The sequence below is a fragment of the Alexandromys fortis genome, unplaced genomic scaffold (genome assembly GCF_014885135.2).
Source record: "Alexandromys fortis isolate MF-2015 unplaced genomic scaffold, M_Fortis_MF-2015_v1.1 scaffold_69, whole genome shotgun sequence".
NCBI classification, from domain to species: Eukaryota; Metazoa; Chordata; class Mammalia; order Rodentia; family Cricetidae; genus Alexandromys; species Alexandromys fortis.
The window spans coordinates 3,153,324-3,170,792 of NW_026067951.1; the positions used below are offsets into that span (position 1 = coordinate 3,153,324).

At 45.2% G+C, this 17,469-nt stretch overlaps 1 long non-coding RNA gene across 1 annotated transcript in view; it reads left to right on the plus strand.

The window, feature by feature from the left end:
* The window catches only part of LOC126506789 (uncharacterized), a 75,972-nt gene extending 60,608 nt beyond the window's left edge, over window positions 1–15,364 (plus strand). The window contains exon 2 of the long non-coding RNA XR_007593330.1: window positions 12,815–15,364. This is a non-coding gene — a long non-coding RNA (uncharacterized lncRNA). The remainder of the gene's footprint in view (window positions 1–12,814) is intronic.
* The last annotated feature ends 2,105 nt before the right edge of the window (window positions 15,365–17,469 follow it).

Sequence of the window (17,469 nt, forward strand, 5' to 3'; positions counted from 1 at the left end):
AGGACACCTACCAACTAAAATCTGGTTTTATCTGCTATTGTGTCCCACTTATAACTCGAGCCTCACCTATACAACCAGGACACTTCTCTGTCCCATTTTTTCTGGCAGTTCATGGCTCTTCCCACAGCTAGCCCCATCCACAGGGCCAATAATAATAATTTTTTTTTCTCCTAGCCACCTGCCTTCTCATCTCTCTCTCAAAAAAAAAAAAAAAAAAAAAAAAACAGCTGCCTGACATCTGCAGGATGACAGTAAACCAGATGCTGCTCCAGCCACACCTCTCACTGAGCGTGAGTCCACCAACTCCCAGCTCTCCCCTCTCCCACGTCACCCCATGCCTGCAGGAAACAGCCAGACTTGAGCCAGTACCCCTTTGTCCAAGGAGTCTAAAATGTTTGGTTGAGGGACTTCACCTCAGCTCACTTGGCACCTCTTTATACAGAAAGTCCAGATGGTTTGGCTGAGGGGCTTCACCCCAGCTCCTGACATAAGCCCCTTCCCCTGGGAGTTGCCTTAGTCCAAACTCCACCTCTGAGAAAGCCCACCAAATGGTAACCACTCCCTAGGGAAGGTCATGACCACTCCCACAGGCTATTTAAACTGCCACCCCCCCAGAGAATGAACACGTGGTCTCTGGGTTTTGCATGGTCTCTCCTTCTCTTTTCCCGTCTCCATGCTTTTCCCAGGTCCACCTGGGAATAAGGTAATCTATTAAACATGGGCATCTTTTATTCAGTCTGATTCAGTTTGATTGGAATTATTTGTGTCAGCAGAGAGGTTTGGTGTCTAAGACAAAATACCTAGCAGTCATGAAGCCATATCACTGAGGAACTCACGACATCATTCTATTAGGAGACAAAGAAAAGAGGCTGGGGATGCAGCTCAGTGGTCCCTTCTCTAGCACACTGGATGCAAGACCCTGCATCCAATCCCCAACGCCACAAAGAACAGACAGAAATAGGATTAGGAGACAGCAGGAAGGGAGAGACGGGGGGGGGGGGGGGGGGGGGGGGGGGGGGGGGGGGGGGGGGGGGTTTAGGTGGTGGAGAATGAATAAAGAATAAAGGAAGGAAAAGAATCTCACAAAAGCTGAGTCACTGGGGAAACAGAGGCAAAGGGGTGTGCAGGTATTCACAAAGACTTCTAAGCCACCAGGCTGGGAAAATTCAGTCAAGAGAAGATGAATAGGGTGAAATAGATTGCAAGTACCCCTGAGTACAAAGGATAAAGCTCTTGTCATCTGTAGAAGGGTTAGTTTGGCAAGAAAGCATTGTTCTAGCTGCTGAAGAGAAGGGGAAGCATTATAACTACAGGAGAGACAGAGACAGAGACAGAGACAGAGACAGAGACAGAGACAGAGACAGAGAGAAGAGAGAGAGGAGAGAGAGAGAGAGAGAGAGAGAGAGAGAGAGAGAGAGAGAATTTCTAGCCTTTTGTAGAGCATCTGGTTTACCTAAGTGAGAAAAATATTTTTCTTTCTTTAACATGGCCTCGTGTTTCCCATGTTGGCCTCACACTCACTATTTGCAGACCTTCTACCACTTGCACACCAGCCCCCTGCTGGGATTACAGGCGTGGTTTACCATACCTGGCTTTATACAGTGCTGGAGATCAAACCCAGGGTATCAGGTGTGCTAGGCAAGCAGCCTGCCAACTGAGCTCCATCCCCAGGCACCAAGTAAACAAATCATTAGTGGGTATCGACCAAGGGCCCAGCACAGGGAGCTCTAGGAGGAATTTGATGGCTGCCACTCACTGAAGCATCTCCACCCTGGGACAGAGGTAGACTCTGTTCGCTGGGCAGGGTGACTCATCTGAGATGGCTAAGGACAAGTTCTGGTCAAGCCCAGAAAACATTTCTCTCATCCGTTTCCCCAAAGCTCAAAGCGTTGTCTTTGCAGTCGAAAGCCTTAAGACTACAGAATCTGAGGGGGATTCCTATTTTGACGGCAGAATAAATCATTTTGTTCTTAATGTCTGCATTATTGCTTTTCTCGTGGTTCTGCTTGCCTTTTCACAGTTTCCAGTTTTTCCTTATTGCCATGGTGGTGAAGAAAACATCTTTAAATCCTTGAAAATCAAATTAAAGTCAGGAACTTTTTTTTTTTTCTACTTAATATTTTAGGAACTATTTCCAGGGAAGTGCCCTGGCATCCAGCCAAAACTCCTCCTCACAAACTGGAGAACTTGCTGGAAGCCGACCTTCCTATGTTTGACAATGAAATCTCAGCTTCCTGCATGATTATTTTCCCTTTTGTTTTCTTCTCAAGCAACTTTCTTTCCTAGGTGCACTTTACTAAAACCACAATCGTTTCTGCAGATGGAAATGGACCAAAAGATCTTGGAATAATACTGATTAAAGATTGAGATTCTGTCTTGGTTTTTTATTGCTGTTTGATTCGGCTTGTTTTTAGCTTAAAAAAAAAAAAAGCAAATACGTACTCAGTGCATTTGGGTTTCATTTGCTTGGCTGTTTGTTTGCTTGAGACAGAGCCTTGCTATGAAGCCAAGACTGGCCTCAATCTTTTAATCCTTCTTCTCCAGTCTCCCGTGTGCTAGCTACAGGCATACGCCACTACACTCGGGTTGGATCATTTCTAATGGCAGAATGCTGTAATAAGTACTTTAAAGTAATACAATTAGTGGAAACAATACTTTATTTAACAATTTTCATTTAAAAAAATAACCATCTTGAGTTTGCCTCCAAGAATAAGGCACCAGTTTCCGAGTAAGGAGAATGAAAATAAGTTTTGAGCCTAGCCCACAGAGACCTAAATTCTACACTTGGGTCCTGAACTATTCTAAAGAATACAATGAAATAGTACCAGCCTTGATTAAACCGTCCTTGGATTAGCCTCAGAAACAAAACAAATGGGAAGATTATTTGCCTTAAAATTGTAATTGATTTGATCCTTAAAGCAATTTACACAAATGGCTCTCCTGGGTATTTTGTTTGTTTGCTAGCATTCAATCCACTTACTGACTCAACATTTATCCAACACCGTGCCAAGTGTGAAAATTTACCAGCGGACCAGCGACCCTGTGCCTTGTTTCAGCTGGTCTATCCTACCAGCTTTCTTTGTGATGGGGTGGGGATTCTGAGAGCAACTGTAGCAGTCAGTTCTGCATCGCTGCTGTAAAGTATAGGAGGAGGATTTCAACCCATGGGCATTCGGCTTGCTGTGTTCTGGACCATGATAAGTCAGGTCATCTTGGTGGAAAAACTGAGGAACGGAGACATTTACCTCACAGAATCCAGGAAACAGGGAAAACAGGGAAGAATTTGGCACAAGACATGGCCTCCAAAGACAGGCACCAAGACATCTACTTTCTTCAGGCACCTCCGAAAGTTCCCACCCTCTCCCAATAATGCCAAAAGATAAAGGTTGTCAGTAGATTAACTCACCGAGAAGTCAGAACTCTCACGAGCCAATGACCTCCCATGACTGGATCCGCCAGTTCATAACCGTGTGGTCAGCAGCTGAGGCTTCTAGGGAAACTTCTTATCCAAATACAGCAGCTAAGATAAGTAAGATGGACAATGGACCTGAAAGAAAGATCTGTCTGTGGCGAATCTTTCTTCTCAACCTTCCTGTTTTCTTTGACAGCATCTCTTAGAATTGCAAAGCGTTGGTTCTATTTCTGTCTCTAAAGGGCTTCAAGTGTCCCCTAGTGTTTCGACTTAATGTGTCCCTCTCTGGAGACCAAATTCCACTTAAATAAATTCTGACATACCCCAAGTTTAAGACTCTGAAGAGCCCTCCAAAGAGGAGATTTATGCCGTCTCTCTTCAGGAATGGGATGTCGAGTTGTTTGTGGCTAGTGTGGTGGGCTTTGGGCAGTTTCAGCCTCCTGGTGCCCACAGTCTTGGTTGTCACCAAGATTGAATCTGTTAGCATGGGAATATCCTATTTATGAGGTAAAAGGACCCAGATCCTCTCAAAAAGTATGTCGGTAACTTGTCCTTCCTTACATGAAAGATAAATGTCTTTCTTGGAAAGTTCCTGAAGCTTTGGAAATGAATCTCAGTGTATCTTTAAGGAGGCCTCTCTTAAACTTTCGTTTCAAGCTCTGGGATATTTATTGTCAATCCTTTTCAACTGTTATTACTGAGCATCTTCTATAAAGGACAGGTGCCAGGATGCTGATAGATACAGAGCTTTTGACTGGGAGGACAAGGAACTGAAGTTTGGGTAGAGTCTCTTAGTGTTCACTCAGATCTATGGGAATATAAAGAGGCAAGTAGTCACCTTCTGAACAGATCTAAAACCACCAATGAGAATTTCCCAACTGGAGGGTGGCCACCTTCTAGACAGGAACATCATGAACTAATAGCCATTTGAGGAAGTATGGTGTTGGGGGAACTTCGCTCTAACCATGCATAGTGTACCCTGGAAACTGGAAGAGATGAGAGTAAAAGATAAGGGGGTGGAAAGGCCTGTGGGTGTGCATCACACTCTGTGTGTGTAAAAGACCTATGGGTGTGCATCACGTTCCGTGTGTGTGAAAAGCCTGTGGGCGTGCATCACGCTCCGTGTGTGTGAAACCATGAATCACACTCTGTGTGTATGAAAGGCCTGTGGGCGTGCATCACGCTCCGTGTGTGTGAAAAGCCTGTGGGCGTGCATCACCCTCCATGTGTGTGAAAGGCCTGTGGGCGTGCATAATGTTCTGCGTGTGTGAAAGGCCTGTGGGCGTGCATCACGCTCCGTGTGTGTGAAAGGCCTGTGGGTGTGCATCACCCTCCGTGTGTGTGAAAGGCCTGTGGGCGTGCATCACGCTCCATTTGTGTGAAAGGCCCATGGGCGTGCATCACACTCTACATGTATTACACAGCTGCTACAAATGAGCACACGGAAGCTCACGGAATTGGCTCAGTGGCTCAAGACATTTGCCACCAAGCTTAGCACCCTGAATTAGATCCTTAAGGCCCCACGTGGTAGAAGGAAGGACAGACTCCCACAGGTTGTTCTCTAACTTCTATATACATGGCTTTGGCGAGTGTGTGTGTGCGCGCACACATACATACACACACACAAGTAAAATGTAATATTTTCAATGGGTAAACAGGTGTGCAGGTATTCCTGTGTCACATAATCGTGGGTTCCCCTCACACGGGTGGAACTGGGGGCAGAAACCAGCAGTTGTTCATCCTGTGAGGACAGGATTGAAGAGAAAGAGAACAGCTCAGAAGCAGAAGAGGCTGAAGGTCTCTGGAGACCAGCAGCATCTGTCCCTTGTCCATGAAGCCTGCTTCTCACACCACAGAAGAAAGCAGAACTACTTCTAGGAGGACTCTGTTCCCAGACCCAACCCTACTCTAGAATCCCCTCCACCAAAATATTTGTGAGGCCCTCTGTGGTTTGGATCCAAAATGTTCCCTCCAAAGGACCATATTAGAGGCTCCGTCTCCACATTTGCACTATTTGAGGATGCGATGGAATCTTTAAGCAGGTGGATACCATGCTCTCTAGCGGACTGAGGGGCTCTGACGGTTTCCTTGCTTTTGCACCCATGAGTACTTCTGTATTGTGCATCTCCACCACGTCATGCTGCCTCACTTTGGGACCAAGAGCCACAGGGCCAATCAACCAAGAACTGACATCTCCAAAACTGTGGCCAAAAACTAAGCCTTTCCTCTTTTAAATTGACTAGGCAGGGTGTTTCATTACAATAACAGAAAGGCTCCTAACACCTCTTCCGCACCAAGCTGATGTCAGATGCAGTTTGAATGAGGGGGGTCACCCTGTTTGTGCTGGGCCTTCACTTTGAAAATATGAGTGCACACTTATCAGAACTTCAAGAGTGGTCCTCACAGTCCTGAAAATCCTGGTTACAGTCATGTGTCCTGTGTTTAGTAGCCCGCGTGGCCTTGTAAAGTCCATGAGATAGTATAGTGTATGAATGAGAGGTATCATCAGACAAGAGCCCATTTAGGCCTGGGGTAGCTCAGTGGTACAGCTCCATCCTCGGAACCATAAAAAATGAGGAGGAGGCAGAGGAAAGGATGAGAGGAGGAAAAAGAAGAACTCCCTACAGTCTCCGTGAGGGCCTCTTCCACAGGTGCCACCTTCTTGGTGCTATGAAAGCCTCTCCAGATTAGTCAAAACCCTTTCCAGCTCTCGTCCTGAGTGGATGAAAGCACTGAGCGCAAATCCGTGCTGCATGGCTGCTCCCAGAACTGTGGACAAACACTAATGGAATTCCTGGGCAAGGGCTTTTCCTGTCCCGATTTCACAGGCGGAATAGCAGGTGGTTTGGGTTGAGACCACTTGAAAAGACTCAGAATGGATTATAAATTCAACATGATATCAAATGTCAGCTGTTGAAATAATATCATTATCTATTTAAAGTCTCATCAGATACCCCATGTTTGCAGTATTGAATAAAAACAAGAGCCTGGGCTCCTAGTCATCAACAGAGTCAACTAACAGAAGAAAGATATTCAGGTTCCCAGTCAATGGCATCAATCTCATTTAGGATGTATCATCTTGGGATTTTTTTTTACACCTATTTTTTTTTTTTTGGCAGAACTTCTGGGTCCAAAGCACAGTTCAGCATAAAGCAACAACTTGGCTCTGCCCCAGGATATTAATCAATGAATTAATTCTCGGCAGTCGTTAACCTTGGGCCTGAAGCAGTGACTTGGCTGTGACAGTCTGAGAGGCCTTCAGTCTCCTGAAAAGGTAATGACAGCTTACCTGTGCAGTCCAGTATTCTAGAACCTTCTATGGAACACAGAGTGAGAGAAAGAGAGTATACTGTCATAGTCATAGCCTATGACTCGGGTCAGTCTGGCCACCCGCCCCCAGGAAGTCAGTTAAAGAGCCACATTAAAGTGGAAAACAGAGGAACTCGAGAGATGGCTCAGCAGTTAAGAGCATTGACTGTTCTTCCAGAGGACCAGGGTTCAATTCCCAGCACCAACATGGCAGCTCACAACTATCTGTAACTCCAGTTCCAGGGGATCTGACAATTTCACACCAATGCACATAAAATACGTTAAAAATAAATGTTTAAAAAGTAAATTAATTAATTAAAAAAGTGGAAAGCAGGAAAAAGAGATTTACTCAATGTGGTCACATTGGGAAGGAAGCTGATTTTCTTGGTCCTAAAGTAAGATTAAGGTTAAACTAGACCAAGGATCTGTACATCTAAGCAACTGTGGTCAAAGTGTGGTCCCTTCCACCACTGACCCATCCACGTCTGGGCTTCATTCTCGTAAGGCGATATGACAAATGGTTAGTTCTACAGGAAATCTTTTTCTAGAGATGAGTTCCTCCTCCGAATGGCAACTTCTTCTCCTGGCACAAGATTCCTTGAGACCTTCCCATTTCTCTGGGCCCATTGCTTCCTAGATCTAGGTACTTCTATTACATGACCTGTTTTTGTTGTCTTTTTGTGATGGGGGTCTTGCTATGGGATCCTGGCTGGCCTGGAACTCACAAAGACCCCCTTGCTTCTCCCTCCCAAGTGCTGAAATTAAAAGTGCCAGCCCCAACTTACTCTAAACATTCATTTTCCAGAAATGTGTCTTTCTTCTCTAACCTTTCACCCAACACTTTTATTGTCATTTTTATTTTAACAGACTTATTTTATTTTTCTTGTATAAAACCCTTATGTGGTCGCTGCAGCTGGAGCCTGGGTCCTCTGAATGGAGACTCTGGTGTGGGCTTTTGTAAGAATTCCTTATCAGGTTAGTGTTTTCCTGAGAAGGAGACTTGCTGAACACTGTCTCTTTCCAGAGATCGGGGGACATGAAGATGTAGGTCTTAGAGATGGCATCAAAGGTGACCTTGTCAAAGTTGCCCAGGGTGGCAGTGCATCCTCTGGTTGATGTAAAGAAACCAACAGTACTGACTGGCAGCAGCAGCTTCCTGGGCACGGGAACAGAGACGATGCCATACACTGGGGGTAGGGATATACGCACCACCAACAGAGCCACAGCAGCCTGTCACCTTGTATGGGACAGTACAGGGACAGCCAATCCTGCCCCCGCCCCATAGCCTCTCTGCACCGGGACAGTGGAAAGCTTGGCCAAGATAATGGACCCTAGAACTGCAGTGGCTACCTCCTCGGAACATTTAATAGCAAAGCCAACATGACCACTGTTGTTCTCAGTTGTGACAAAAGCCTTGAACCTGCTCCCCTGAGTACCTTGAGTCTGCTTCTGAATGGGCATGAACTTTAGACCTTCATCCTTTAGGAACATGCCCAGGAAAAGCTCAATAATCTCAGAGTCATTAATGGGCAGGGAGAACAGGTAGATCTCCTCCAGGGACATGATCTTCATGCCCTTAGCCAGGCAGCCCAGCTTGGTGATGGAGACCTACTTCTTGTCTTTGGCGTCACCTCCATGAGTCCTGTGGCCTCAACCACAGCCAAGGGCCTCGACCACAAATGCAGCCCATAAGCCCACTGCCTCGACCACAACTGTGGCCCATAAGCCCACTGCCCGTCTTGACCTCCTCATCCTGAGCCCCTGGGTCTGTTGAGCCCTCCCACTGCACCAGCATCATCTGTCATTTGTTGTTTTCCCAAGTGACTGGGACTTTTTTATAGACTCCTATTTGTATGCATATATGTGTATGATTATGTGTGTGTGTGTGTGTGTGTGTGTGTGTGTGTGTGTGTGTGTGTGTGTGGAACCCAGAGCTCAGCAATGAATGTTTTCCTCAGCTGCTTTCTACCTTTATTTTTTATTTTATTTACTTTTTATTTATTTACTTTTTTTTTTTTTTTTACCATAGGTGCTCAAGCATTCCTTTCTGTGGTGATGCTTTCCTTCAGGGCTCACTTGAGGGCTGCTGAAGTTGGCACTGGTGTGGAAATTTGGAGCCACTTCAGAGAGGAGAGGGCGTTTCCTGATGTTCAGTGAGGACCTGTGCCAGCCTCATGGCAGATCCAGGAAGGGTGACCACAACCTGCCTTTGCTTATGGACGTGACCACCTACATGGTAATTAATAGCCAAGGCAAGATAGTGCTTACTTGTTTATTTGTTTATTTAATTATTGTAGTTCTGGGACTAGAACCCAGGGCCATGTGTATGCTAGGCCAGCTGCAGCCGCCAGCCAAGATTATATATTTAGCCAATAACCTAACCGTAGAGCTTGAACCTGGGGAAGCTAAGGAAATCACATCAGTGTGACTTGAAATCGTGAAGTGGGAGGTTCATGACACTCTAGAAGCTTCATGATTGGGTAAGCAGAAGCTGGACAGTACACCACAGGGTGACATTTGCTGGGACAGGTGAGGAAGGAATGTTCAAGAAGCCAGGCTACATTGCTAGGAACTTAGTGATGATGCCGGGGTCAGTACAATGGTGGAGAGATAAGATTAGAAAAGTGGAACTATTCCGCATTAAGTAAGGTCGTGAAAATCTAAGAGCTCCTGCCTGAAGCAGCCTGCACGGGGCGGGAGTGCAAGCCTGAAGCGGCTGCCACACAGTGAAGGCAATGCTCCACCAGGCAACCAAGTTCCTCAGCGAGGTTTTCAGGATGGCTAATTGCTAGGACACCAATAAACACGTGGAATCGTGTTCTCCGTCTCCCAGACAAGCCCCCACACCCTGTTTCATCAATCCTTTGTGGTTTGAAACCACCTAAAACAAAGTCTCCCTTTCACCCCAACCATCAACTCCTTTTCCGGCTTCATTTAATCCACATGTGTTTTCCATTGCTTCACACAAATCCCCCTGAGAGGAAAAACGGCTCCACCCTCCCTCCAGCTAGGGAAGTAATCTATTTCTACCTGGAACAAGACCATGGTGTGGCCTCAACATGTCACAGACTGGGGTTCCGAAACAGCAGCTAAGCTTTCTAAACCTCTCTTGGGACTGCTCTTTGAGTCCTTTCTGAGCCGGGTGAGCACTCAAAGGCCTCCTTAGGAACCCAGGCAGTGGGTCCCTGAAGTGTTAAAGGGGAAAGATCTGTGTTTCTACTTGGAAACATGGATGCTGGTACACAGGAGCCAGCATGGTTGTAGTAACACAACTGAGTAACTTCTGACCTAAGGAGACAAAAGGGCTGCTGAACTTGCCGGGAATCACCTGGATAAACTACTAGGGCCTCAGGCCTTGTGGTCCTTGCCTAGGGCATCCCTGTGATGGGGAGGTCCGTCTGCAACAGTTGCTCAACCCAGAGACAAAAAGGAATAACCGTGAAAGAAAAGATTTGTAAGCCCAACATATTTAAAATAAGTTTGTTCAAAGTCTATCATTAAGAAATTGAAAAGCACAAGCCACAGTCTGGGAGAAATGTGCAGTACGCACATCTGGCAGTGGCCTTAGATCCAGAATATCAAAAGGACTCCTCCAGCAGGAAGTTTTAAGCCAGCAGAAGACGCTTACGGTCATTTCGCAGAAGCTACTGTAAGCAAACAGTATCTGGAAGGGGGTGCAGAATCATTAGTCCTCGGTGAACACAAAGGAAAACCAGAGTTGCTTGTTACTTCCCACCCCCTAAGGACGGAAACTAAAAGACTAGCAAAGTAAATACCATCAAGAAACCCTTACAACTGGAATTTTCTTACAGCATTAAAGGGACTATGAGCTCCCACATGCTTGCCCACGGCCAGCCTGATGGAGGCAATTCCTCAACTGAGACTACCTCTTCCAGGGGCCTCCAGCTTATATCAAGTTACCAAAGCCATAAAAAGGTACAGATATTGATCAGCTTTGCTCAAAATAGTACAGAAGTTTAAAAAATACAAATGTATATAAACAGATGACAAGACATTTTGATGCATTAGTGTAATAGAATATTATTTAACAATGAAAAGGAATAAATTACTAGTACCTGGAACAACATTCATAAATGTCAGTAGTATTATAATTTGAAAAAAAGATGCCAGACACAAAAAGTAAATATGAAATTAAACGAGTCTACCTCTATGAAGATTTAAACTAGACAATGAACGCTAACTGATAGAAATCAGAATACCGGCTGCCCCTCTTGTGGGGAACTAGCTGGAACTGAGTATACAGGAACTTCCTGGGTTGACAGAAAGTTGTTTATCTCGAGGAGGGTGGATATTACATGAGTGTGTGCAGATGTCAAAATTTATCAGACGGTGCACCTAACACCTACATGTTTTATTGTGTGGGAATGACACCTCAATCTGTTAGGTACTGAACAAAGAGATCTGTCCTCTGTCTTTTCTTTCAACCCTGGGCTTAAGGTTGGTGATTAAACCAACCCCTAAAACAGACTAGCTGATCCCAGTTCTGTGTCCTGCAATACAGTTCCTCACCGAGCTGTGACTGTTCTCTACAAGGTCTACTGGATAGTGGGAACTCCTTATTTGCCTAAGACATCTTATTTGCCTAAGATGAGTTCTACAGCAACCCTTAGACATTATTGATGGGAATGTAAATGAACCCCACCACTAGGGAAATTAGTATGACAGTTCCCCCAAAGTAAAAACTACCATGTGGTCTGGCTATGGCCCTCCTGGGTATGTACACAAAGGACTCAGAGGCAGAGGACAACAGAAATAGCTACGTGCTACGGACTCGGCCTAGGTACCCATCAATAGAGGTATGGATAAAGAATGTGTGACATATATATTTTTAAAAAGGAGCATCATTCAACCATAAAGAACAAATTTCAGCTGGGGAGATGGCTCAGTAGGTCAGGCACTTGCTGTACAGGCGTGAGGACCTGAGATGAGATCCCCAGCACCCATGTGAAGGCAGAGCATGGTGACCTGTAACCCAATGTTGGGGGACAGAGGCAGGGCATGGTGATCTGTAACCCCAGTGTTAGGGGATAGAGACAGGGCATGGTGACCTGAAACCCCAGTGTTGGGGGACAGAGGCAGGCAGGACCCAGAAGCTCACTGGCTACCTAGTCTAGGGGAGAGTGACAGGAAGATTCTGAATGACCTTCACAAGTACATAAGTGCACGCTCATGCATGTGCACACGCAATAAGAAAAACAAATAAATAATAAAAACAACAAAATTCTGTCATTTGCAGGGAAATGGATGAAACCAGAGACCTCTGTGTTAAGCAAATTAAGGCAGCCTCAGAAAGACAAATTTCTCCCAGTTTCTCTCGGGTGCACAGCTTAGATTTAAAAAGATAAAGACATGGAAGCAGAGAGGAAATTATTTGGGAAGAGGAAAGGAAATAGCTCAGGCTGGGGGGAAAGAGTAGCAAGGGGGGGTCGGTATCGTCAAAGCGCACTCCACGTCTATGGAAATGTCACAGTGAAACCCATATTAGTATCATACGTTGATCTAAGAAATGTCCCCTGGACTGAAGAATACGGCGGTGAGCTGAGAGACTAAGATGTGTGTGGCTGTAACTGATGGCCTTCCAAATGGAGCAAGCAGAGGTGAGATCTGGGGGTTAGGAGACCGTGGGCAGCAACTGGGGTTGGGTAGGCAGGACAGAGAATTTCCTAGCATCATATCAAAAACCAATATTGATGTGGGAGTGTCATATATCAATCTGTTGATTTCATTGGTTAAGTTATAATAAACCAACTGCTTGGCCTCATAGCTTGGATGGGAGGAGAAAACAGAATAGGATGCTGGGCGGAAGAGGAAGTGAGGTCAGTCTCTGCTCTGCTTCCTGAGAGAAGCCATGCTCAGCTCTCCCGGGTAGACCCAAGAGCTCTGCTCTCTGGAGCAGAGACACCACGATGGACTTTGGCTAGAATCTTCCTGGTAAGCGCACCTTGGGATGCTTACACACATCATTAGAAATGGGCTAGTCCAGGTGCGAGAATTAGCCTGTAAGGGCTAGAGTTCATGGGCCAAGCAGTGTTTAAATGAATACAGTTTGTGTGTTGTTATTTCGGGCATGAGCTAGCCATGCGGGCGGCCGGGTGCTGGGGACGCAGCCCTGCCGCTCCTATTTCAACAGATGGCGCCCAGACGTGATGGCTAAATCCACTTAAAAACCTGAGAAGGCTTAAAAATAAGGGAGAGAGAGTTTAACACAGATTTTTGCTGTTTTGTTGGTGGCGTTCTGTAGAGAGATTCCTGATTCAGCAACAGCAAAAAAAAAAAAAAAAAGCCGCGTCATTTTAAAGCGCTGCTTCCTGGAGCTATGCTGCCAGCGTGAACTCTGGCTTTAAAGCATTTCAAGGCTTTTACGGGACTGGATGTTTGTGTTCCCGCTTGGGATCGGAGGAGAGTGCTCTGAGACCATGCTGATGGCTCAGCATTCCCTGCCTGCACCTGGACAGATGGCGGAATCAGGCTTAGGCAGGCGGAAGAGCATGGCGGATTCCTGCCGCCATACAGAGACGCGTTTTCAGACTGCGCATTGCTCTGTGTGTCAGATTTTGCTGTAACTTGGATTAAAAAGAGTTTCTGTGCTGCACACTCAGTCTCAGAATTAAACTGCTGATTGTGGCTCCAATGTGGGCTGCTGTGTGCCTTGAACTGTGTGTGGTTCAGGGGCACCAAATGGCTCTGAGGCAAGAGCGGCTCAGCTCGGCTCTGCCATGCTGAACTGAGCTGGTCTCAGGCAGGAACTACTGTAATTACCTTAAAACTGCGTAGTTAAGGTTTAGACTGGGCAGGACACAAGCAGTACCGTATTACCTGCACATGGTGCAACTTAAGTTTTTAAGAAGTGCTTAACATTTAAAAAAAAATGCTCCTGGATAGTAAAAAAATTACAGATTCACAGTAAAACAGATTCAGACACTGTTGCATGAATGTACGTAGGCTTGGGAGAGAGAAGAAAAAGAATATAAAGAATAAAGTTAATGTCTTAAAAAGAAAAAGGGTAAAGTCTTTAAAGAGACAGAGTACAGAAGTACAGATAGTTATAGATTAAGAGAAATAAAGAAAAATAAGCCACGTAAAAATGGAAAATTCACAGAGAGTCTGGATTATGTACATTGTGTTTTCTTTAAAATTTTTGACTGTGAAGGAGCTAAGTACAGAGAGACATTTCATTACATGGGCTGCCAAGCTAAACCAAAATGGATATAAGGGTATTACGATTTCAAAATTTGGGTCTAAGGATATGATGCTTTGGAGAGGGTCTTCTTTTGTTTTTGCAGAGGATGAGACCCAATGGATTGCATCTATTCCGATTTGGTATGATAGACCACGCCCTCCTGAAAGGTTGCTGTGAATACCTTCCCAAAATTGCTTCACTCAACTGCCAACTGAGATGAAACTAGCACACAGGTTATACCATAAACGACCTAATTAACGACGCCCCTATTCAGCAGGAAGCAGTTTGGAGAGAAGAAACTACACCCATGTTCCCAAATACTGTTTATAACTGTTCTTTTACATTTAAAGGGGGATATGATATAGATATGAATAATTTGCATTGGCATGGATTTTAAGGTCAATTTTGTTATATGTATTTCTGATCTTGATTAAGGTATTATGATTGTGTAGTTCATTTAAAATATAATGTGTAATAGGAAATATAGGTTGCTAATGGATAATCATCACTAATAGTTAAGCTTATAATCATGTTACTTAGATTTTCTAGATATATAGAGATATATTTTAGTTAGATAGGCATTCTTCATATCTTTCAAAGGCTGCAGAATATGGCATTTAAGATATTTTAATAACTTAGGACTTTTCATGACAATGAGACACGTCTGCTCCTGGCAGCACCAATCTACTTCAAAAGGAAGATGGGCATCGAAGAGGATCCTTATGGAGTTTGATAGACATTTGGGCAAGAAACTGCTCTTGCCTGGACTATTGCATAAACTGGACACAGAGAACCCGCAGAGAGAGGACTGCTGAACTTGCCTAAAGGTGAGATGATCTTTCGGGGTTCCTGATTCATGAAAGAGTCTGCAAGACATTCTTCAAGACAAGCAGATAGTGACTGCCTTTGAAAGTTCCTGCTTTGTGGAAATGTCTGCTGGAAACTATGGGCCTCTAGGCTGAAGATGGATGCCCCAACGGTACAGAGGAACTTTGGGTGAATGTCCAGGCAGCGAGATGTCTCTGTCATTTCTAGAGCTTTGGATGTTAAGTTAAAGCCTTCTTTTTTTTGTTTAAACAGAAAAAGGGGAAGTGATGTGGGAGTGTCATATATCAATCTGTTGATTTCATTGGTTAAGTTATAATAAACCAACTGCTTGGCCTCATAGCTTGGATGGGAGGAGAAAACAGAATAGGATGCTGGGCGGAAGAGGAAGTGAGGTCAGTCTCTGCTCTGCTTCCTGAGAGAAGCCATGCTCAGCTCTCCCGGGTAGACCCAAGAGCTCTGCTCTCTGGAGCAGAGACACCACGATGGACTTTGGCTAGAATCTTCCTGGTAAGCGCACCTTGGGATGCTTACACACATCATTAGAAATGGGCTAGTCCAGGTGCGAGAATTAGCCTGTAAGGGCTAGAGTTCAGGCCAAGCAGTTCTTAAATGAATACAGTTTGTGTGTTGTTATTTCGGGCATGAGCTAGCCATGCGGGCGGCCGGGTGCTGGGGACGCAGCCCTGCCGCTCCTATTTCAACACAATATAAGTTTCAAATTGTTGGCTGTGGGACATGTCACATCCTGGTATTGGCTGTGCTTTGCTCACGGTAGTGGGTCTCTGAATCCTAAGTGAAAGACGCCATCTTGTCAAGTTTCCCACCTTACTATTGAGCATCACCTGTCCCCATCTCCACTGCTCCTGCCTTTTCAGGGGCTATTCCAACCTCTACTGCAGGCAAATGAAGGCTCCAGAGGAGATGGACCACACTCCGGCATGCCTTCTTTAGTCCCCTAGCGGGGAGGTATGCCTTCTTCAGTTCCCGGGGTAAGGGACTGGAGGGGAGCCATATTTCCCACACCAGCTGCTACCAGAAGCCGGTTTGCTGTTAGTTCAAAGCCCTATGCCTAACCAGGATGACTAAACAGGGTTTTGGGTTTGAGTGTGCTGTGCTCTGTGTGTTGGTTTCATCTTCAAGATCCCAAGGTGGTTTTGTTTTTTCTTTAACATGCTAGATAGAGCCCAGGGCTTTGCCCATATTAAGCAAGCTCCCTCACTGAGATCTATCACAACTCCAACACCAGTATTTGGTTTTATTTTCATTTATTAAACAAGGTCTACTTGTTGGATCCCTGACTGGCCTCAAACTCATGGTGGTCCTCCTGCCTCTGCCTCTCCAGGGCTGGATTACAAGCATACATCATCCTGTCCAATTCCCAATACCAAGTTAGGATTAAGTGCTTTAAGCAGTGAAATTGGGACCATGACTGAGTCACCACTTCAAATTCAGCTACTGTTTGTAGGAGAGAATAGTCCATTAACTTAAAAATATAAGTAGCTAAAGGTAGCTGTGACTGAAACCTTATTATGAGTATTACAGCAAACAAAACCAGTGACATCATCCATCCAAGAAGCTAAGGTATAATTAAGTCCATGAGCATTTTAGTCAGCACAGATGGAGCATCTACCATGTTCTAGTCATTCCTTCAATCTCACAAACAGTTCTCACATGATCTAAGGATCATGCATTCCAGGCGTTCTGTATGTTCTGGGACCTGACTTATGTTGCCACCGATTGGTAACTCTTACCACGGAGAACTGAGATTCCTATGGTAGCCCATCCTGCTCTGAGTTGACCACAACTGCTAGCAAGTTCTCCCTTAGGCTAATGCCTAAGTTCCACTCATGACTGCTGTGTGGGGTAGGATCAGTGCTTGCCCTCCACAGAGAAAATCAATTTGCCCCTTTCTCTTAGCAGCTACCTTCTACCATGTGACTCCACGTAAGTTGAAGGCTGTTTTCCTCAGACCTGGAAGTTGACACTTTGCCAAGGAGCTCTCTGTCAGAAATGTACGCTTCCGAGGTCATTCAAACAATGTCAAGGCGCTAGAGTTTGGGCTTCTAGCTGCTGTTTGGCCCATGTGATTAAAAACACAAGAGGAACAAATTAATCGTTTGGGCGCTTGGTGGTGAGTCATGAAATCCATAAAAGGTCCAGCCTCTGGCCCCTGGCATGGAAGATGGATAACTTTTCCCCCTGACTATGATCCCCTTTATCCCCCAGAGGCAGAGGCTCTCAGAAGGGGCACTGATGAAAGTGTCTGCTCACCCTGCATGAGGAAACGCTCGGCTTAAGTGGAAGAGGGTGGAGAGATGGCCAAGAGAAATAGGCTGAAAGAAAAACACCAAGTTTTAAAACTTAATTATGCTTCAAGACAATAAAATAATTTGTTTATGGGAAATGAGTTTGAATTTAGAGTCTTTTCCCACTCAAATGATCAATAGCATGAGAAGGAGCAAGAAAGAACTTAGTTTTCCTACCCACGTGCCCACCGTGAAGAAGTTAATCAAGAAACTACTTTGGCAAAACAAAAAAAGAGCTGAAGAAAGGGAACGAAATAGGATCAAAGGAACAGCGTCAGTCAAACATGAAGCAGAAGGGGAAGCCATTAGACTGAGCAAGCAGAAATTTCTAGAACCAGAAGACTGAACTTCTGTTTTGCTGGGCTCATTTAATTTTAAGAAAGGCCCTCCTGGAATAATTCACAACTCACTGG